Raw genomic sequence first — 8,632 nt, 5'->3', positions numbered from 1 at the left:
TTTTTTATTTATTATTACTATATTATTTTTTAAACATATTGGTCCTCTTTCAATCTGTCTTTCGGATAGTCATACCTTGTAGCGTAGTCTGTCTCGTCACGTCAAAACAGGCTAGAGACGGTACGTGTACTAAGCGTCTTTCGCACATTTACCTGTGCGAGTTGAAACAGCGAACGTGCGCGCCACATTCCATTTGCATAAGTAGTTAGCTATTTCTGAGATTCGGGGAAAGGAACTCAGTCGACACTGATCTGCCTCATCCTGTAGAAACAGACGTGGGATATTGGACATGTTAAGACAGTTAGGAAGCGCCTTTCTCAATTAATTCATAAAGAGGCAGCACCTGGCATTCAAGAAAGAACTCGGTCAACAAAAATTGAGTTTCACTATGCGTGTAAAAAATCACATTTTTTGTTTATTTATTGCTCTGTATCTATGGGGAATTATCACACACTTTAACTAGAGTCTAGGCCTGATGTTATGGTGGCTGATATTCGGCTAAGGGCACAAACACACCCGTACTCAAGGACGGACTAGATGGTAATAGAAAATACGGAGTTTTAACACTTTTTATTACAAAAATAAACTCTAAACATGTTCAACTGAAATCAAACTTCATCAGGACACGAAAACATGACCGCTTCAAAGAGATAATAAAAAAAAAAAACGAAAAGTTGATCCTCGGCAACTTAATACCTTGCACTCGCAATTTAACACATGATTAACTCGAAACAATACTCTAGAACGATGTACGATTGTCCATGCAACAAATATTCTACGATTACTTTTGTTACTCACTGCATGTTCACCAGCAACTCAATTGCCGGCACACACGATTCACTCCGTACTCGAGACAGAATTATATGTTCACTTATGATCGTGAGAAACTCAGAGGAGGAGCCATTGTGTACATCACCTTATATAGTCGTGCGGACTAGTGAATTTTGATGCAATTAAAGGCAACTAAAAAATCTCAAATATTACGGTTAACGGTAATTCTAACCTGCCCGTAGGAGTGTGTGCGTGTGGGTTGGGGTTAAACTCAATCGAGTGACATTTACCAACACAGAAAAAGAACCATCGCTCCAATTGCCGCCAGCTTATCCATGGAATCTAAAATGTGAGGAGGGGGAGGAGGGAGGGAATCTGTCGATAAAAAAGCGCGTTCTTTTTTTCACGACAGTATCATCGGTTCAACACTAAAAGACAGACTGGTCCTCCTTTTGTACGGTCAATGGATATTGTATGTAAACCCCAAATTAGATATTTCGAAGATGGTGTGAGACAGAAAAAAAAAACGAATAAATAACTGACAGAATCAAACACAGGTATCAGAAAATCTTTTAATATAAAAATTGTTTCATGGGTTAGGGTCAGGAAGGGTAGAGGATGAAAAGGAGAGAACTGAGAAAGTAAAGAAAGGGAAGGAGAGATATATGGTGGATCTCTTAACCCTTCGTCAGATATTTTAGAAGGTGGAACCGTGGAAGGGTGATTGTATTATCTCTTTACCTTACCTTGCATATGTGTGTGGGGTTGTTGGAGGGAGAGAGAGTCTGGTTACGTCAGGTTGAGACATGATAAGACAGGGTGATAAAAGGTTAGGTTACATTCGGTTAGGTTTACGATGTTGGAGCATGTCAAGGCCACCTTTCTATGCATTTCAGGAGACCGCAATTTTATCGTTTTTTGTCAAATATCTTTCATACTAATATTTGATCGAAATGGTACTTTGACCCAGTATACAAAACACCTCGCCCTAATTTTTGATAATTCAGTGTATGTCAACTGGTGTTAATAAAGGCGTATACTCGACTTTTAAAGGAAAGGTGTATGAGCCAGCAGTAGTCACTTACAGATTCCAACGCCCACTATCCCCATCCCTCCCGCCCTCCCTATCACTTTCTTTATTGCCGGTTGTTTCCACTTCTTCCCCCATAAATCCCGTTTTCCCTGATATTTTTCCAATACCAGGAGAGATCTAGAGAGTCATAAGGAACAGGATAGCGAAGTTTGATGTAATGACCATAATAATGGGTAATTTTTTCCAAATGTATTTTTTATAGTATCCTCGGCGTATCATGTAATACCGTACTGATAAAGGGTGGTTGTCTATTGGCTGGAGCAAATCGCACTGTAAGTAATCACTGCATAATTGATGGAGACGGACATTCATTCATGCTGCCATGGCTGCCATGTTACTTTGTCCACGTCATTGCAGAAATGCATTTGCAATAAGACTCCTAACCATACACAAAATGTAGAAAGCTCACGAGAGATTAAGGATCAATTTCAAATGGTAAGTGAATCTTCATAAAGCACTCATGCAAAATGCACACACATTGGTCATGCAAAATGCACACACATATTGGTCACTCAATCATTCAATGTATATACCTTTCTATCATATTATCTATTACTTGTCTATATTTAACCCTTGGAGTATGTATATATATATATATATATATATATATATATATATATATATATATATATATATATATATATATATATATATACACACACACACACACACACACACACACACACACACACTATATATATATATATATATCATTACGTTTATTGATCCCCTCGTCTACCCAGCAGTCATTTAAATTATTTCAATTGCTAGAAGAGTGCAACCTTTTGTCATTTTTTTTTCCTAATCAGCTGACTTTAGGATGGAAACCTCAGGCCAGGCAGGCATGTCGGCACCAGTCGGAGTAGCGGGGGAGAAAATAAACCGTTAACAATAGGCCTAGAGTATAGAGTAATGAAGGCAGGTCACAGGGATTATATAGGCTTCGATGTGGGCTTTAGGAATTCCTAACGTTAGACCTCTTTTCCCACAAATCTGCTGGTTGTGTTTTCGCATCTTTCCATACAATGCCGGAGGCTGTGTGTGAATCCCAGGCCATTCAAGATACCCTGATCTGTTCTCAGTCCACGCTAGTTGCTCCAGTAGGGCAAACGTGCCCACTCTCTGTCTGGAAGTCAGCCTTTATTTCGTCAACTCTGGTTGGAGCACCCCCCCACCCCCTTTCCCCCTTCCGACATCACGATACATGTTCAAGCCTCTAAGGATTAAAGGTACATCTCAAAAGTGCAAAATCCACCAGCCCCATTCCTCAAGACGAATCTTGCTATTACCATTTCATATCTCCCTTTTATCAATTCTCTACTGAAATCCCTTTGTCTCATGCAGGCCACGTGTTACCCTTGTGACCAGTCCAAGATTAAGTCTTCATTGAATGTTCATGTAAACACTAGAGTTCCTCCCCAGTCTGTAAAGTTAAAAGTGACTGACCTTATAGCTGAAATATACTGCAAGAAGTCCTTATTATATTTTTGTGTCTAATCTAGGACTAATTTCCAGATGCAGAGTCATGTGTGCTATGTCTCCTAGCAAGCGCTTCCTAACGCAAGATACCTATTATCAATTTTGGAACCAGCATTGAATTAAATTTGATTTTGGCCAGCTTTCCCTACTGTGAGAGATAGGTGCAGTCCAGACCTTATGCGGCGCTCTGACGACAAGTGGCCAAGTTGCTTGCCTTATCCCAGGCCAGTCCATTTCTTGTTTGTAAATAAACGTAATGTAAATTAATCAGCTGAGTTTCCTGGCGACCTCCAGAACCAAATCAATCTTTTATAGTTATCTAAGGTAAGTCAGAAGCCCTCTATTTTCAATATTCCCTCTAATATTCCTTCCCTTATGATTGGGCCCGGGTCCACAAGCCCGTGCCCAATACGTAAACTATATATGTATATATACATATTAATGAGATGGTCATTTTATCGTTATCATTTTGATAGCGATAGGCCAGAGGGGCAGCGACTGGTAATTGGCAATACATTCTTTCTCTCTCTCTCTCTCTCTCTCTCTCTCTCTCTCTCTTCTCTCTCTCTCTCTCGACTGGCAACAGCTCTTTCTCTCTCTCTCCTTATCTAGGTCATCAAATCAGAGGTCGTGAATTACAAAAATATGCATTGATTTAAAAGCAAAGTATTAACTGAATAACTCAGATTCTTAACAGAATGATTAAATGGAATGTTAAACTCAAAGTCCAAATAACTCAGATAAACCCTTAGTAATTAATCTGACACCAATTCATTAGTTTAGCCATACAGATAGGCACAGTCAACACAGTAATTAGTCAGTACAACCATTTCTCCAATGGATAATCCCACTTTCTCCAGACCCATTCCCCTCTTCCGGAGATCCCCTCTACCAGAACCTCTGTTAGAAGACAGGAGAACACTCTGGTAAGCACAAGATCACAATCAAAAGATCATATAAATAGAATATCTCTGAAATAAATATTCAAAATACAATCCAGCCACACTTTGGGCAAAAAACAAGATATAATAGCACTCACCCATTTCAGCACAGTTGCACTGACACTAATCAATAAATACTTTGGCAGAGGCCGTCCTGGCCTTGCCTCTCTCTGTAATAGTCTAAACCCCCATGGTAACAATACTTTTCCTTATGTAGGGGAAAAGCGCACACACATACGAAAAAAAACCCACACTCAAGGATCAGAATGTTCACGCCCCGAAACTGCTTGAAACCAGTTTCAAAGTCACCCTCTTACATCAAGTTCTCATGGTGACAGGACAAAGGCACTGATTGCTAAAGACAGCAGTTTGGTCACACCACCAAAAAAAGATGTGCAAGCATTCCTAAGCTGTCACTCGAACACTCTGTATCTATGGAAGTTAAAATTGCAGATTTCTACACTCTAAGAAACGTCACAGCATATCACATTATATTATTTATCATCTCATAGCAAATCCCCCTCTTTATGAAAAATACAGATAGCTCGGCCACCATCATAGCTAGCACCGCAGCCCAGCTACAGGTCACACACAGCTTATACATATATGTATATATATATATATATATATATATATATATATATATATATATATATATATATTATATATATATTGTTACGAAGTGCCAAGTATCTGGTTACCATGCATCAAATATTACCTCCCAAAACCAAAAAAGACAGACACCTGAAACCCTCATAACACGTTTAAACGATTGAATACTCTAAAGGCAACAGTGATCCCTTAACACTTACCAGTATTGCAGAAAATCAGACTAAGTTTCATCAAAAAACAGGTGTGAAGGTAATCTTGTAAGTATTAAATTAATCAAAGGGCATCACTCCATCAACAAACTTAAAACTCTAAGTATTTCCCTGATTTCAGAAGTCTAAGTACTTTCCCTGGTTCTGAGTCACTTATGTAAATTGAAGGAAAGCAAATCAATTACCATTCTATGTCCCCTACCTAACATAAATATAATCATAATTAAATTTAATTATACCGGCATAAAATAAAGAAAAACACATTATTAAAAAATTTTAAATACAAAATTTATTATTAAATTCAAAATTTATAAGTGAAATTCACAATATCAGGGAAAATTACTGTTACTTGAAAACAAAGTAAAGTTTAATTAATTCTTGAATCAAATGAGTAAAATTAAAATCAAAATTAATTTATAACAAAATTCAAGAAAATTAATTCAATCAAAATTCAAAAGTGTTTAGGCATAATTGAAAATTTGAAATTAATTCACAAGTGCTAAACAACAATAAAAACTGAAAAGTATTCTAAGTAAATGCAAATTAATTCACAAATGTTAAATATAATCAAATGTGCAATGATTAAGCAATGAAAATAACTAAGTCAATTAAATTGTGAATGCAAACGAAAATATAAAAAAATAAAAAGACACACTTCATAGGAAATGAATAGTGCAAAAACAATGGAACAATCACAAACACAAAAATCAGCAATGTGTAAAAGTGTAAATGTTTTCACTCAAAACATCAGTTTTTACCAAACCTTCGTAAACACCTGTTATTATTTATTAGTAACCACAGTTCCTAACAATTATTAGTTAACCACACTCCCTATCCATTATTAGTTAAACATAATTCCTATCCGTTATTAGTTATTAGTTAACCAAACACTTTTCCCATTAACTTTTAGTTATTAGTTATTAGTTAACCAAACACTTTTCCCATTAACGTTTTAGTTATTAGTTGCAACTAATAAAAATATAACACACCTTACCTTTTTGGTATACAACTTCTTTCTCTGCTGCAGTCTTGTCTTACACAATTTCACAAAACCAGGCGCCGTTACGAAATAATGTCTGTTCAGATTCCACAAAAGAAATTAAAATAATACTTAATAAACTCTAGGAAATATCAAAATATGAAATTCTCACAAGTTACGAGTGACCAATTTATGTTACGTTAATATAATCTCGATGTCAAGGAGAGAGAGAGAGAGAGAGAGAGAGAGAGAGGAGAGAGAGAGAGAGAGAGAGAGAGATCTAACTGCCTCGAGGTCTCAAGATAGAATGAAACTTCCCTTGTGAAAACGACAGAGCAGATATGATACAAAACGTTCTTTGTCACGAATGCTTTCAGTAGCTTTGAAATCTGACGCAATCTTCATAAAGAAATGTGTAACATGCACGTGGGACTTTGACAAATACATACGCGTACAAGACGAGTCTGTTAAAAAAAAAAAAAGACACGTACACGATCGAAACGGAGGCTGAGCTGTGACAATTAAGATTGACATGTTTGATGACAACGCAAGACTCCAGGCTCGCTCAGCTATCACACGTGTGACAGATTAGGGAAGCAAACGGAGATCTCTCTCTTTTTACTATATATATATTCTTTTACAACATGCAATACGAAATCTGAACACACATTTAAAACATCCTATTCTAAGCTATCTAGGAATCTGAAAAAATGTTGCACAATCTTACATGACAGTTCAAAGAGGGGAAAAACATGCATTTTGAAAGTAGCAATATATTAATATACCTCCCCCAGAAGATTTTTTATCACGGTGTTGAATCCAACGATTCGCAACAAGATAAATAATCAGCAACTATGTGCTGCACTCTTAAGTTATACTGTTGCAGGCACAAACACACCTGGTCCGTCTTTGATTATGGTTTTTCATTTTCTGGATAAAATGATAGTGGATTGTGATCAGACAACACTAATTTTTCTTCATTCCTAGGGTCTATTCACATACACTTCAAATTTTTTCAATGCGGTGATTAAGGCTAAAGTTTCCTTCTCAATGTCGAATATACTTTCAGATCAATTTTTTAGACATGAAGCACACAGGATAGTAGATATTATTTTCATCTTCTTGAAGTAGACCAGCTCCAACACCACAGTCCGACGCATCAACTTGTATCACAAATTTCTTGCCGAAGTCTGGAGCTGAGTACTGGTCTTGAATTTAAAATGGCTTTTACCTTCTCAAAGATTCTTGACACTCTGGAGTCCAAATAAACTTAGCTTTGGGACTAGTCAAGTCTGTCAAGGGAGCTACTACGGCAGAGAAATTTGGGCAAAAACGACGATAGAAACCAGCCATGCCTAAAAATCTTTGTAGCTGTTTCCTGGTAGTAGGTGGGGTAGCCTTACGGATACCTTCTACATTAGCATTTACTGGAGCAAGAAGGCCTTTCCCAACTTCAAACCCAAGATACTGCACAGTTGCCTTTCCAAACTCACATCTTCTCTAAGTTGACTGTTAATCCTGCTTCTTGTAGTTTCTTGAAAACTTCCTCAAAATCTTCAGATGTTCTTCCCACGTTGTAGTAAATCACGATGTCATCTAGGTACACACCTACTATCCTTCTATTGATCCTAGCAGTTGATCCATCACTCGTTGAAACAGTTGCGGGTGCATTCATAAGTCCAAATGGCAGAACAGTATACTGATACAGTCCAAATGGAGTAATAAAAGCTGACATCACTTTGCATTCTATCTAAGGGAATGAATGAATATCCTTTCAACAAGTCTATCTTGGAAACAAACTTGGCTTGCCATAATTATCAAGTAATGATCTATAAGAGGCAAAGGATAATTATCAGCCACACTGATAGAATTCAGCTTCCTATAATCAGTACACATCCTAAAGGAACCATCTGACTTCTTCACAAACACACATGGAGAACTGAAGTGACTTGAACTGGGTTCTGCTAATCCATGTTGCAGCAAATACTCAACTTCTTTCTTTAAAACATCTCGATGATATGGTGATAAGCGATAGGCTCTTTTGCTTGAAAGGTTTTCCATCTTCTTGAATCTTGATTTCATGCTTGGTCAGATCAGTACGTCTAGGCACATCTGAAAAAATTTCTGGAAAACCTTCTAATTACGTCACTTAAGTCTTCCCACCTTGTTCAAACACTCAGATGTTTCAGTTTATCCTCCAAATTTTCCAAAATTTAAGAATTATTCATCTTGCTTTCAGCTCCCAATTCGTAGCCATCATCGTCTTCTGTAGATAAAGTTGTCTGGGTACTGACACAGTTTCAGTTTTAGTTTCTGGAAAATAAGGTTTCAAGAGGTTCACATGTATCTTCCTTTGTTTTCTTCTTCTTTCTGGTGTTTCAATCACATAAGTTCTATCACTTAACTTCTGAATTATCTTGTAAGGACCTTGAAATTATTAGTGAGGGGAAATCTCTTGACAGGTAAGAACACTAACACTTGTTGACCAACACTAAAACATCTTAACTTAGTCTTGGCATCAAATCTCCTTTTCATTTTCTCTTGACTC

This window comes from Macrobrachium nipponense, chromosome 1 (genome assembly GCF_015104395.2).
Source record: "Macrobrachium nipponense isolate FS-2020 chromosome 1, ASM1510439v2, whole genome shotgun sequence".
Lineage (NCBI taxonomy): Eukaryota > Metazoa > Arthropoda > Malacostraca > Decapoda > Palaemonidae > Macrobrachium > Macrobrachium nipponense.
This window is presented reverse-complemented; position numbering follows the sequence as displayed.